The 14,375-nt window shown below is 42.8% G+C and overlaps 1 pseudogene; it reads left to right on the forward strand.

Annotated features, from left to right (window-relative positions):
* Nucleotides 1-9,476: 9,476 nt before the first annotated feature.
* The window catches only part of LOC101414370 (U4/U6 small nuclear ribonucleoprotein Prp3-like), a 45,616-nt pseudogene continuing 40,717 nt past the window's right edge, over nucleotides 9,477-14,375 (forward strand).

A 14,375-nucleotide genomic window follows, 5' to 3' on the forward strand; every position in this document is an offset into this window, starting at 1 on the left:
GATTTAAAAAAAATTATATGTGTCCAGTACATTTAATTGAGAAATGGATGTTTTTATTCAACTGTTTTCTTCTTCTTTTTTCTTTGTTTATGTTTATTTCTTTATTTCTCTCTCCTTCCCTCCCCCCCCCCCCCCCCCCCCGCCATTGTCTGCTCTCTGTGTCCATTCGCTGTGTGTTCTTCTGTGACCGCTTCTATCCTTATCAGCGGCACCGGGAATCCGTGTCTCTTTTTGTTGCATCATCTTGCTGCGTCAGCTCTCCATGTGTGCGGCGCCATTCTTGGACAGGCTGTCTTTCGTGCTGGGCGGCTCTCCTTACAGAGCGCACTCCTTGCGCGTGGGGCTCCCCTACATGGGGGACACCCCTGCGTGGCACGGCACTCCTTGGTACATCAGCACTGCGCATGGGCCAGCTCCACACGGGTCAAGGAGGCCCAGGGTTTGATCCGCGGACCTCCCATGTGGTAGGCAGACACCCTAACAATTGGGCCAAGTCCACTTCCCTTTTATTTTTTATCTTTTTTTTTTTATACTTTCAATTATTAAATGTACAAAATAAAGTTTAAAATACAAATATGTATATGCTGAGCTTAAAACAAAAGTTGGGTCTGAGCTTCCTGGTAATCAATACAACAAGAAACATGATGAGTTACAAAATACACCATGTCCCTGAAGTATAAAGAGACCAGTTAGGCACAGCACATGGTTCTAAAACTGCAGTGTTGCCCATGGGCCCTCCCAAGTCCTTAGGAGCTTATTTCTGAAAGCACAGAGAAAAGTTTTCTGTAAAATGTGACTAACTTCCTCTGACAGCTACCAGGGCCCCTGTGGAAAGCTGGATGGAATGCTCTTCATGGAAATGAGGTGAGGGCCTCAAGGAAGAGAAATGAGAAAAGTGTCTGGTGATGGCCATCAGACCTTCAGGTCTCTGTAAAATACCAAACACCAATCAGGAGCCAAAGAGTTCATCAACTCTTCTATCTGGAGCTGTGAAGATCCAAGAACCTGTTTGTTTTATTAAACTTGATCTCAGTTCCACGCCCTGCCCCTTTCCAAAACCTTGGCCTTGTTGGGCCCTGTGGCCTCTGTAGACTTTTTGGTCTCCTCAGAAGAATCATGGGAAAAAAAGAGGACAGATTTTTGTTTGTTTATGTTCTTAAAGCAGTTTTATTTAGATATATTCACAGACCATACAATCTATCCAAAGTGTACAATCAATGGTTTTCAGTATAATCCCAGAGTTGTACAGTCATCACCACAAAAAATTTTAGAACAATTTCATTCCTCCAATAAGGAAAACTCCACATCCCTTAGCAGTCACCTCTCAATCCCTCTATCCTTCCCTAGCCCTACATAACCACTAATCTAATTGCATCTTTATAAATTGATTTATGTTTACATTTTATATAAATGGAAGGACAGATTCTTGAGAAGGCTAGACAGCCTTCTCAAGGCTAGGTGGGGACACTCACAAGCACTCCAGATTGTCCCCCTTAAATAGGGCCAGATGAAGTTCTCACTGACTTTCTTTATTGTGTTTAGCTTTTAATGAAATTCAGTTAAGTCAGTTGTGCATGCTGAAATTGCCTAGCAAGGATGGCAGTGGTGGGCCTTAGATTTGGTTTATTCACTATCAAATTTCACATAGTATCTTTTCTACTAAAATCTGATTAACTCATCAGGGCATGTCAGTTTAAATTTCATCATATAACAAAAAGATATGAATTTTCATAACTGTCCTATAAAATGAATATACAAAGCAGGGAGTGGATGTGGCTCAAGCAGTTGAATGCCCGCCTCTCACATAGGAGGTCCTGAATTTGGTTCCCAGTGCTAAAGAAGATTTGCAGATGCAATGAGCTGATGCAATGAGCTGATGCAATAAGCAGACACAACGAGCAGACACAATGAGCAGGAAGCAGATATGACTCAAAGGTTGGGCACCCACCTCCCACATGGGAGTCCCAAGTTCATTTTCCAGCACCTCCTAATAAAGATGAGCAGACACAATGAGCAAACCCAATGAGCAGAAAACAAGCAGACAGACAAGGGAGCCATCTGGGGGAGAATAGTCTTAAAAAATATATATGTATATATATTTATACACACACATGAGGGAAGCCAAATGAATCCAAGAAAACAGAGCCCACATGTTTCTATAAATTAGGAGAGAATGGAGAAGGGAAGAAGTTAAGGACAGAAGTGAAAGCCCAGAAATGGTGACAAATATCAAAAACTGAAAATCCTTCTAAAGGAAGGTTTTCTTTGGATCATCATTAAATCTGCACAGAATACCATCATCAATAGGAATCCTATGCTTCCCAAGTGTACCACACTGATGCAAGGTGGTATTAATTAGGGGAGAGGAGACAGAGTGGAACTCTGGATTTTCTGCACAATTTTTGGGGTGGTACTGGGGGCCGGGAATTGAACCTGGGACCTTGTCCACATTAGCTTCCCTGAGTTGGTTTTTTCATTTGATTTGCTTGTTGTTTGTTTTTTATTTTTCAGGAGGCACCAGGAACCAAATCTGGGACCTCCCATGTGGGAGGTGGGCACGCAACCACTTGAGCCACATTTGATGCCTGCACAATTTTTCTCCAAACCTACAACTTCTCTGAAAAAAAAAAAAGGATATAAAAAGCTATTTATTCTAACTTTCCCTTTGTAGACTAATGATTAATCTCCTGTATGGTAATTTGGCATTACTTAGAGTTTGTGATAAATGCTTCTGTGGTAGGCTAGGGTTCACCAGTAAAAAGGAAGGAGGGAAGGGGAGGGAGAAAGAGAGAGAGAGAGAGAGAGAGAAGAAACGAAAAGAAACAAAGTAAAAAAATAAAGAGAAAGAAAAGATTTTCAAAAGTATGTTACCAAATTTATAAATTGAAAACAAAACTAAACAAAAAATTCTTTCCAAATCATGTTACTAAAAATAACGTTGACCCTTGGTATTTGTCTGAGGAATCCTCTGGAGAAAAAAAGATTTCATCCATTGGAGAGAAACGGGGCCAACTCATCTGTACTCTTTGGTTTAATTAGCTAAACTCTTCCAGATGGAGAACACTCAAAGCAAAGGAATATTTCTGAGTTGCCTGGATTTTTAAGTATAACAATATGTTACATGACAAAGAAAATATGTGTCCTTTATCTCTGCCTTTCCAGGGCAAATGAGGAAGTGTTCGGTAGCATGATGATTTCCAATTTGATTATTTAAAAAGAAACACTGCTAATTTTACTCAACATTTTACAAAGAAATATTGAATGCTTGCTTTTCCCATGTTAAGCACTGGGGGAGAAAAATAGGACAGGATCGTGCCTTTAAGGAACGTCACATTTAACTAGAGGTTGCATTCCTAGTGGGTGACACTGGGGCTCTATTTGTTGAATAAATGAGTGAATGACATAAGTGCTTGAATAAGGACTGTATTAGAGTCTTGTAACAAAGGTCCAAACAAATTACTGTGGACCGAGAAATCACGGGGAAAGGAGTGGGAAAGACTTCCAGACACAAAAAGCTTGCACGTGCAAAGGCATGGTGAGAATAAAGAGTAACATGTATTTAGGCAACAGCACGTAATTTGGTGTGGCTGGGGCATAATGTGTGTATGGAATGTGTCTAGAAGCAGGGAGATCACAAAACTGGGTTGGGGCTCATTTGAGGAGGGCCTTGAAAACCTGCTAAGTAAATAAATCTTGATCTTTTAGTATGCATAGTGTTTTAGAAAGTTAATGCTAGATGAGAATAAAGGTTATATGAAGAGGGGAGAGGGGGAAGAGAGGAAGTAAAAAGAATCAAATAAGCAAATATTAAGTGCTTTGTTTTTGCCTGACACTAGGATAGAGCCTCTGTGTGTGGGGGGGGGGGGTTGTTTGTTTTTTTACTTTTTAACTCTAAAATCATTTTTATCCAATAGGTTTTTTTTTTTACAGTTCTACAGTTCATCTTTTTTTTAAAAGATACATAGATCACACAAAACATTACATTAAAAAATATAAGAGGTTCCCATTTACCCCACTCCCCACACCCCTCACTCCTCCCACATCAACAACTTCTTTCATTAGTGTGGCACAGTCATTGCATTTGATGAATACATTTGTAGGTATCAGGGCTGGGGATTGAACCCAGCACCTCCTATGCAGGAAGCTGGCGCTCAACCAACTGAGCTACACCAGCAATTCTGTATTTATATTAAATCTCATTTACTCCTTACATCCGTCTCAGTGGGTACATAATATTATCCTTCTTTTCAAAGGGGGGAAACTCCAAGAACTTAAGCAACTTTCCCCAGATCACCCAGCTAATAAAAGATAGAGCTGGACTTTGAAACCAGTGGAGAATGAAAATACCATTGGACTCATAAAATCAGTATTAGGAAAAACTATATGGTGGAACACTGGAGAAAGTTAATGAATATTAAGAAAGACACACATACAAGGTATAATGAAAGAGAAGCAAGACTATACTATACAAAAGGACATTCACAGGATGTAGACAGATAATCATAGAAAACCACAACATGTGTTTTCCCCGCCCCCCACCCTTGCGGCTTGCTTGCTGTCTGCTCTGTGTCCATTTGCTGTGTGCTCTTCTGTATGTCTGTATTTATTTTTATTTATTCCGCCACCCTTGCACCTTGCTTGTTGTCTGCTCTCTGTATCCATTCGCTGCACGCTCTTCTGTGTTTTTACTTGCTCCCTTTTTGTTTCGTCATCTTGCTGAGTCGGGCCAGCAGCGCTCAGTGGCGCTTGCCGGCCAGATGGCTCTCCGTGGTGCTTGGGGGCCGGCGGCTCTCTGCGGTGTGCGGGCAGGCCGGCCTTCGCAAGGAGGCCCCGGGACGCGAACCCAGGGCCTCCCATATGGTAGACGGGAGCCCAACTGATTGAGCCACAGTCGCTTCCCATATGGGTTTTTTTTTTTTTCAAGATACTTTTATTTTTAAAACAGGTCACAACATTAAGCTTTTGGCCCCTTCTGCTGTTATACAAGCTACAAATGCTTGCTCAGCAGCTGAAGGGCATCCCTTGGAAGCCTGCCGCAGGGAGGAGAAAGCAAACGATGTAATAATGCCATTCACTCTGGCATGCTGTGCATTAGATTTTGCTCTTCACTTTTTTTTAACTTGAAACAATTTGTTATGAGAGTCACAAAGATACAACTCATGATCTTGCAACTCTAAAGCTCTAAATCAGAACCAGATGCTGCCTACTGTACCCTGTTTCCTAGAAACTGCAGAATTTTGAGGACAACACCCTGCAAGTACCACACCACTGATTTCAGTTCCTTCACAGATACTAATACATGACTAAATAATGTGGTTGCTGGGCATTGTATTGGAACATCTGCTTTCCTTGCCTGAGAGTCTTTTTTATAGCTTAAAACTTTTTCTGATTTCAAAAATAAATCGTTTTTAGCATTAAAAATCTTGAAAATACTGAAAAAGGAAGAAAATAAAATCCCCCTTAATCCTTCTACTCAGCAATACGTTAACCACTGTTAACATTTTGACAATTTTGTTCTAGTTCTCTTCCTACATATACACACACGTACTTCATGGAAAATGGGCATATAGAAACTGTTTTATATACTCTGCTTTGTTCACTGAACAATATATCATTAACATTTTTCCACATTACCAAATATTTTTGGTGACTGCTAGTATTCTATCATATGGCATAAATTGATTTAACCTCTCTTTTCATTCAATGAATTTGATTAATTGAACATATACTATGTATCAGAACTGTGCTTGACACTGAGTGCACAGATGTGAGTAACACAAAGTCCCTGCCCTCATGGAGCTTACAGTCTTCTTACTGACTTCTAGATCATTGAGAATTTTTGTCATTAAAAACTAGCACAGTTTGGGAAGCAGAAGTGGCTCAAGCAATTGGGCTCCCATCTACCATATGGAGGGTCCTGGGTTCAATTTCCAGGGCCTCCTGGTGAAAAGCAAGCTGGCCTGTGCGGCAGAAAGTGCTGGCTGTCCCACTTGGCGCAACAAGATGATGCAACAGAAAAAGACTCAGAGGAGTGACAGTGAGAGATGCAACAAATCAGGGAGCTGAGGTGGCTCAGGCAATTGAGTGCCTCTATGCCATGTCAGAAGGTCCCGGGATTGGTTTCCAGTGCCTCCTAAAGAGAAGAAGGGAAGACCAGCAGACACAGAAGAACGCCCGGCAAATGGACACAGAGAGCAGGCAGTGAGGGGAGGTAAATAAATAAATCTTAAAAAAAAAAAAGCTAGCACAGTGAAATCTGACCTCAGCTATGTGATCAAGCTTAACCTTATCAGTAATATGTCATGTTGACCATGTGTACCCATGGTATGACTTGGTGAAATGGCGTAGTCTTTCTCCTGGAACCAATCGCCCCAGTCTAGTTGTGAGAAAAACATCAAACAAACCCAAACTGATGGACATGATACAAAATACCTGACCAGTACTCCTCCAAACTGTCAAGGTCATCAAAACAAGGAGAGTCTAAGAAACTGCCCCAGTCTAAGGAACCTAAGGAGACATGACAACTAGGTGTAACATGGCATCCCGTCGGGGATCTCGGAGCAGTGAAAGGATATTAGATAAAAGGAAGGAAATCTGAATAAAGTCTGGACTTCAGTTAATATTAATATATCAATATGGGTTCATTAGTTGTGATGAACATCATAAAACATTAACAATGGGAACCGGGTCAGGGGGTAGGTGGGCAGACAGAGCTCTCTTCTAACCTTGTAATCTCTGTGTAAATCTAAAACGATTACTTTTTTTAAAAAAGCACTGTGACAATCATCCTTTATCTTGAAGCATATCTCTGATGATTTGGTGATTTCCCTAGGATAAAACCCCAAGAGTGGAATTGCTGAATCAGAGCATACACACTTTTATTCACCAGAGATTACATTTTAGAAGCGTTATAGGTGTTTTGCTGACTTTTTAAAGCTATATTAACCATATTGCTTCACCACACACAACCTCATTTTATGGATGAGGAAACTGAGATCCAGAGAAGTGACTTGCCCAAGGTCAAACTGGCTATTTAACAGCGAGAAGTAGAACTCAGTATCCAGGTTGACTGTAATGCCTGCTGGCCTGTGCCTGGTTGTGGCCAAATGAAAAATTCTTCCACTCTTAAGTGGAATCAGCGATCGAAAACCAGACCTGTCTTTGTTTCCTGTAGGGAAATACAAGGGTTTGCTTCCTTAGTTTTGAACATGGTTGCTAGGAGCTAGGAGCATTTTTAAGTAAGTTTTAAGAACGGATTTGGACACAACTAGTAGAATGGCTTGACTAAACGCCTGAACAAATCATTTTTCCTTTCTGAGTTATTGCTTCCCAATCAGAAAAATCAGAATTCCAATGCCAACTTCTTGGTCTTCAGACAGGGACCTTGTAGAGATCAAGTGGCTAGTGGAGATATATCCACAGACTAGGCTTAGAGAAAAAAGTCAGTCAAGGAAAAGGCATTCTAATGGGAACAAAGGGCCCATTTTCTGTTAAGTGGTCTGTCATAGCCCATTTCCTTGCCTGTATAGTCTCTAGACAAGGAAAATCCCAGACTTGGCATTTGTAAGGAAGAAGAGGGCAATGGAAAGGAAGGGAGAGAATTGTTAGACTTCTTGGCTGGAATTCAGAAACAAATAGTTCCCGAGCCTGGCATTGTCAGGGCCTGGGTCAGGACCAGCCCAAGGAGGCAGACAAGGAACATTACCGTTGCTGACTTGGCTCCACACACCGTTAACCCAACAGAAACTGGTGCGTAAGCAGGATCCTGGGAAATGCAAATGAAATATAAACAATCACTGGGTGCGGACCTGTGGTTGCCTATAGAATCTTTTTCAGACCACAGATTGCAGTCGTACATTTGGCTTATTTAATTTCCAGACAGTCATGCCGGATTTGGGCAATGACAAGGGCAATCTAAAATTAAAGCCCGGGATTTAGAAAAGCACTGGCCTCTGACCTCAGACTGGAGCCTCTAATCAGAGTCCTTGCCCTGACTCAGGTCAGTGAGCATCTTTGCTCAGAGATATGGAAATGACTTATTTTATTTGCCTATGAACATCATTCTGCACCTGCACTGAACTGAAATTTGGCAAGCAAAATGAGGAAGGAGTAATGTTTCTAAAACACTTCCTATTTTTATGATTTGAGCCTTTCTACTCTCTGAAGAGAAAGTATAGGAGAAAGAATTTTCAGGAGCAGATGAAAGAAGAAAAGAATTAAACAGATGGTAAAAATCTCTCAATTGATACTTATTGCCGTCATTACTTTTACGGAAGAAGACACAAAGATGTAGGTGGGTTGATTGGCACTGCCCATGATGGCACAGCAACAAAGGAAGTAACAACTCTAAGGTTCTAAGAAAGAACAGAATGAGAAGGGAGAGTCTGAAATGGTTGTGACCTCACGACAGTCTAGCTCTAAATTAGAATCTATAGTAAAATACCTGACACTGCAGCTCCTAAATGGTACTGCATGCTTTTACATGAAAAAACAGTTCTGGATTCTGTGTGCCAATAAAAAACTTTTTACTGGATTGGCTCTGACCTTGGTCTTTAAAGTTAAAATTACCCATATTTTGCTGACATGACTTAACTGCCCCTTTTAAGGCTACCTGTGCATCTGACTTTTTGTTGATGCCTCCAGTTCCACCATTAGAGATTCATTTCTTTCAATTAGATGGTAAATAGACTATATATAGCCATGTTCAAGTCAACTGATAACAGCTGTCTGAAAGACCACAATGAAAACTATTTAGAGGCTCAGTAGGAAAGACTCCCACAACCGATTAGCATGATGAGCAAGAGGGAAGAGTGACAATGCTCCATGGGTTAAGGTAACTTTGCAGTAACCGCACCTTTGGGAAGGGCAATTTATTAAGCTTTTATATGTCGTCAGCATCTCAGTATGAGTCCATATCAGATCATTTCCAATATACCAGAGCTGGTTTTAACAGGTACAGCAACTACATTTGTTTAAGTAACTTAAAAAAAAAAATTACTTAGATTTCTTCTCCCAACCCCTTGTTGTTTTTGTGCTAGCCGTCTGCTCTCTGTGTCCATCCACTATGTGTTCTTCTGTGTCTGCTTGTCTTCTCTTTCGGCAGCACCGGAACGATCTGGAGTGGGAGAGAAGTGCTCTATCTCTTGTGCCACCTGCACTCCCTGGTCTGCTGCGTCTCTTCTTGTCTCTTTCTGTTGCATCACCGCGCTGCGCCAGCTCTCCACTCGGGCCAGCTTGCCTTCACCAGGAGGCCCCGGGAGTCCGAATCACTGGAACCACATCCGCTTTCCGCAGTTACATTTTTAGAAGCAAAACTCTGGACTTATGGTCAAAGCAAGAATTTTTCCCCTGACTTTGTGAATTAAATTATGTGCAAGCTCTTTACAAAGATATAAAACTAACAATTAGACTTGTATCACAATATGTTGAAATTTATGGAAAATATTACATGAAAAGTGAAAAAATACCTAGGGCATATGGCCCCTAAAGAGAAGTCCAAAGCAGTAGAGGCTCGCTCAGGTCTGGGTGGGAACCATGGGCTTGCAGAGGCCACAGAGGATCCTGGTATGTGAAGTTATGTGTTTTACTAAAAGGGTTGAAGGAATACTGGAAAGGGAAGTGAGAAGTCACCAACATATTTCATTCATTCTACAATTTTCTTTTATTTTTATTTTTTTATTTTTTATTTTTTTAAAGATTTATTTTTATTTAATTCCCCTCCCCCAGTTGTCTGTTTTCTGTGTCTTTTTGCTGCGTCTTGTTTCTTTGTCCGCTTCTGTTGTCGTCAGCGGCACGGGAAGTGTGGGCGGCGCCATTCCTGGGCAGGCTGCACTTTCTCTCGCGCTGGGCGGCTCTCCTTTAGAGGTGCACTCCTTGCGCGTGGGGCTCCCCTACGCGGGGGACACCCCTGCGTGGCAGGGCACGCCTTGCGTGCATCAGCACTGCGCATGGGCCAGCTCCACACGGGTCAAGGAGGCCCAGGGTTTGAACCGTGGACCTCCCATGTGGTAGACGGACGCCCTAACCACTGGGCCAAAGTCCGTTTCCCCAATTTTCTTTTAAAAGAACATACTCTGGGAAGCGGACTTGGCCCAGTGGTTAGGGCATCCGCCTACCACATGGGAGGTACGCGGTTCAAACCCCGGGCCTCCTTGACCCTTGTGGAGCTGGCCCATGCGCAGTACTGATGCGCGCAAGGAGTGCCCTGCCACGCAGGGGTGTCCCCCACATAGGGGAGCCCCACGCGCAAGGAGTGCGCCCCGTAAGGAGAGCCGCCCAGCGCGAAAGAAAGTGCAGCCTGCCCAGGAATGGTGCCGCCCTCATGGAGAGCTGACACAGCAAGATGACGCAACAAAAAGAGACACAGATTCCCGTGCCACTGATAAGGATAGAAGCGGTCACAGAAGAACACACAGCGAGTGGACACAGAGAACAGACAACTGGGGGGGGGGGGGCGGGCGAGAGAAATAAATAAAAAATAAATGTTAAAAAAAAATAAAATAAAAGAACATACTCCTGCAGGGCTTTGCTCTGGAGGTCCTGGGGACAAGTTTTAAATTCTAGACACCATGTCAGGATGATTATTAAGTCTCTACGGTGCCATCTTGGCTTACCCATGAGTTATCAACCTTTTCATGATGTCTACTCTCTTTAAGCAAGGAAACCCCTGGCCCAGACTTCTTTTTTTTTAGAGTAAATCTTTATTTTCATTGGCATTTCATTTAATATACTTTCAAATTAGGTCTTTGCTCTACGATGAGTAAAACAACAGATACCCTAAGTCTCATAAGAGATTGTTTTTCATGCTGTTCATCTGAGTGGGGCATGGGATTTCAGAGCCCCCAGGGTTGACCTCTAACATTTTACCCCTTGAGAGTTTTTTATCCCCCCTCACAAAGTTCAGTGTCAATTTTTGTGCTTTTTTTCCCCTAGTAAAATGTCACAATAGGTAAAAATGCTGCACTTATTTCTCTAAATAAACTAAAAATAGTGGGAGTTTGGAGCTATTTAATTCTTCATTATAAGTCCAGGCTAAGTCATGACTTTGATTGCCATGGTCTATTGAACATACTAATTCCAAATTTGGTGACCATCAACAAACTGGCACCCACAATGAAGCCCACAGGCATAAACTTTCCAGAGTAGTAGAAATCTTATTCCCAAAATGCCAGCCAAAGTTTCAAATGTAGCCAAGAAAATCCAAATGTTCCTTGGATCCTGAGACAGCTGATAAGCACCCAGGCCTGGTAAACCCCCAAAGAGTTCAGAAGCCAGGGAGAGGACACTGCCTGCTTTGCATAGCTGAAGATCCCAGCAGAAGCACCAGTGCTGCACAGCCAACGCCACACCTCTGTACAGGCACTAGTGGGCAGGGACCCTTCTGAACTGTTCTCTTGCCACCGTGTCCAGTCAGGAGGTTACACTAGACCTGCACCCGGATCAGGGGACAAAAGTGGGTGGTAAAGCAAATCCTCTTAAATATGGTACCTAAACGACTCTCCTGAATATCAGCACTGCTTCACAAGCCCACGTATTTTAAGGCTCTCTATACAGAGGTTGGATCTACTTTTTGGAGAAATTTAAACTATTTACAAAGGTTTGGTTTAAGATTGAAGAAAGTTCTTAAAACAAGTCTACAATAAGATCCACGGGGAAGCAGATTTGGACCAACGGATAGGACGTCTACCTACCACATGGGAGATCCAGGGTTCAAACCCAGGGTCTCCTGACCCATGTGATGAACTGACCCATGCGCAGTGCTGATGCACGTAGGAGTGCCCTGCCACGCAGAGTGTCCCCTACGTAGGGGAGCCCCACGTGCAAGGAGCGAGCCCCGTAAGGAGAGCCGCCCCGCGGGAAAGAAAGTGCAGCCTACCCAGGCGTGGCACTGGACACATGGAGAGCTGACACAGCAAGATTACACAACAAAACGAGATACAGATTCTGGGTTCTGCTGACAGGAATACAAGCGGACACAGAAGATCACACAATGAATGGACACAGAAAGCAGACAACTGGGGGGGGAGGAGCGGAGAAATATATAAAAAATAAATCTTTAAAAAAAAAAGATCTACAGAGTGCTTTACACAGTGAGTTGTAAGGGAAGACACATAAGTAAATCTAAACTCTTCAACAAGAAAGGAAAAGCCCTCCACAGTATAGCCCCAGCCTTCTCAACGACTCCTTGTCCCAGTTCTTTCCATGCTTTCAAGCCACTTTTGCCTGGAATACACTTTCTTCCTTGTACACATATCTCTTTTCTAGTAATTACTATATTGTACTGTTACCTGTATTTCTCTCTCTGTGTCTCTTTTTTTTTTTTTTTTTTTTTTGAGGGCCAGGGATTGAACCTGGAACTTCATACGTGGGAAGCTGGCACTCAACCACTGAGCCACATCGGCTTCCCTGAGTTGGTTTTTCATTTGCTCATTGCTTTTTGCTTTTTGTTTTTAGGAGACACCAGGGATCAAACCCGGGACCTCCCGTGTGGGAAACAGGCACTCAAATGCTTGAGCCATATGCACTCCCCTGTTTTTCTCTTTTGTCTCTCCATTAAACTGGAAGAAACTCAAGGGCAGGAAACGTAAAATTTTTATTCTGTTAAGAAAAATTTCATGAGCATATACTAAGTGCTCGCCACCATACTAAGCACCAGAGATACAACAGTGAACAAGGCAGACAAGGTCCTTGACCACCAGAACTCATATCTGAAGGGATCTTTCAAACCACAGTGTCTAGTACGTGGGAGATGAAAAATGAGACTGAAAGAATATATGAAAGCTAAACGACATTCCTGCCAGGAATTTGAAATTTATTTGTTATGAATAACAGAGCAACACACAAGCAAAGGGCAATATATATATATATTTTTAAAACCTACGTAAATGGAAAATCTTAAGTTTATTGCATTGTGTTTGTATTCCAAGTCATTGCCACTATTAACATAATGTTGAAAGTAACTGTCCAAATGGCAGGAAACCATGTTCCTGGAACTCAAAAGAAAGTAGATAACATCAAAAGTATTCAATGAAAGATGTTATTCATAGGGGGAAATGTGAGAGGGGGAGAGGGTGGGGTGTATGGGAACCCCCTATATTTTCAATATAACTTTTCTATAATCTAAAACTTCTTTAAAAATAAAGGTTTTAAAAAGTTTCCAATGTGAAATAATAGTCATTTCAATTAAAGAATTACCTAAAAACTAAGCTCCATGTAAATACAAGGTATTACTGCTGACTTATGATGATGATTCTTGAATTCACTGTGTCTAGATCATAGATACAAAGGTGAAATGAGACTCCGTAGTCAGGAAAACATGGTACACTAACAAATATAGAGAGACATACATATACATATATGTGTGTGTATATATATATGTAAAATATATATATATATATATATTTTTTTTTAGGTACGGGGACCAGAGATTAAACCTGGGATTTCATATGTGGGAAGCCAGCACTCAACCACTGAATCACATAGGCTCCACTAGTTGGTTTTTTTTGCTGTGTTTTTTTTAAGAATATTATTTTCCTCTCCTCCCCTCCCTCCCCCCTCCCCTGCTCTGCTGTTTTTGCTGTCTGTGTCCATTCACTGTGTGATCTTCTGTATTTCTCTTTTTGTCTTCTCGACTTTCTCTTCTAAGATTCACTGGGATTTTGAACCTGGGACCTCTGATCTGATGTGGAGAGAGGTTCCCTGTCAATTGCGCCACCTCAGTTACTGGTCTCTGCTGTGTTTCACCTTGACTCTTCCCTTCGTCTCTCTTTTGTTGTGTCATCATCTTGCTGCGTGACTCACTTGCACAGGGCATTAGCTCACTGCGTGGGCACTCAGCTTTCTGCATGGGCACTCAGCTCACCACGCAGGCTCTGGCTCACCACGCAGGCACTGGCTCAACACGTGGGCACCTACGCAGGCACTCGGTTCGCCATGAGGGCACTCACATGGACACTTGGATCGCCACACGGGCACTGACTCGTCACGCGGGCACTGGCTCACCACACGGACATTTACACGGGCGCTCGGCTCACCGCACGGGCACTTGGCTCACCGCACAGGCACTCGGCTCACTGCACGGGCACTTGGCTCACTGTGCAGGGACTTGCCTCACCACGCAGGCACTTGGCTCACCATGCGTGCACTCACGTGGGCAGTCGGCTCACCATGTGGGCACTCAGCTCACCACGCAGGCACTGGCTTACCGCGCAGGCACGCTTTCTCTTCTTTTTCACCAGGAGGCCCCAGAAATCAAACCCAGGTGCTCCCATACGGTAGGTGGAGGCCTTATCACTTGAGCCACATCCGCTTCCCTAACTGGTTTTTCTGTTTGTTTTGCTTGTTGTTTGTTTTTCGTTTTCCAGGAGGCCTAGGGA

This window comes from Dasypus novemcinctus, chromosome 10, assembly GCF_030445035.2.
Source record: "Dasypus novemcinctus isolate mDasNov1 chromosome 10, mDasNov1.1.hap2, whole genome shotgun sequence".
In the NCBI taxonomy this organism is placed as follows: Eukaryota; Metazoa; Chordata; class Mammalia; order Cingulata; family Dasypodidae; genus Dasypus; species Dasypus novemcinctus.